Source organism: Nanorana parkeri, unplaced genomic scaffold (assembly GCF_000935625.1).
Source record: "Nanorana parkeri isolate BGI_ZX_2015 unplaced genomic scaffold, ASM93562v1 scaffold1643, whole genome shotgun sequence".
NCBI classification, from domain to species: Eukaryota; Metazoa; Chordata; class Amphibia; order Anura; family Dicroglossidae; genus Nanorana; species Nanorana parkeri.
In genome coordinates this window covers 120,992-121,914 of record NW_017307911.1, presented here as the reverse complement: position 1 = coordinate 121,914, position 923 = coordinate 120,992, and the positions used below count along the sequence as shown (strand labels likewise).

General features: G+C 41.2%; 1 protein-coding gene across 2 annotated transcripts in view; it reads right to left on the bottom strand.

The window, feature by feature from the left end:
- The window catches only part of LOC108799148 (arylsulfatase D-like), a 27,744-nt gene that overhangs the window by 11,280 nt on the left and 15,541 nt on the right, over positions 1 to 923 (bottom strand). The gene's annotated exons all lie outside the window — the stretch shown is intronic.

Here is a 923-nt window from a genome sequence, read left to right as displayed (position 1 = left end):
TATATATATATATATTACACACACACACACATTTTAATGTAATTGATATGATGTACTATAATGTATGGGATGGATACCATAACGATCAGGACCATGTTGGTTGGATGTATTCTCTTGTTGTAACAAGTGATCACAGGGCATTAATTGTTTTAATGATTGCCGGCTTTATGGTTTCCATGCGTCTTCTGTGGGATCTGAACATGGGATTGTGCAACTATCTTTGTGGGTTGATGATGTGTCCACGTATAGCGCTGATTTGGCGGGCGATTTTAATGTTGGCAATGTAATGTGCTGTATATCGAGCAGTGGATGAGTGGTCAGTGCACTATCCAGTTGGCTATTCAGCTAGCTATCCCTGCGCTGTGTTAGACCAGCACTTTCTGTTGCTATCATACTCTGTGCATTTCCTACTAATGAGATGGTGATCAGCTGCATCCAATTAAGTGGGTTTGGTTTGGGGTCACATGGTGCTCACCCAGTCTATATATTTGTATTTTATTTTACATTTGCTAGCTCTGAGGAAGGGGGGTATATTCCCCGAAACGCGTCAGCTAGCAAGGCAGCTTTGTGTGGGGTCTGCCTTGTACCAATCAGTCAATGATTACCATGCGAGTAGTATTTTATGTCAGCTTGTATGGTCGTTGATTAATAAACTATTACAAGGCGCTGTCTGTTTTAAAGAATGCTTCCAGAGGCCTTTTGAAGACTGCAGCCTGCAAACTATTGTTGTTGGAGAATATCATTGGGAGTCTGCTGAGCGCTGTGTGCATTTTTCTGGATGAAGATGAAGGCTTGGGCCACCCGTGACCATTCATATGATTCTTATAGCTTGCTTGAAGAGGAAGCTATTCTGTTGTGATGAGACTGTTTTTGAATTTTAAAGAACTACTGAAAAACAAACATTCTACATAGAGCGTGGTTTT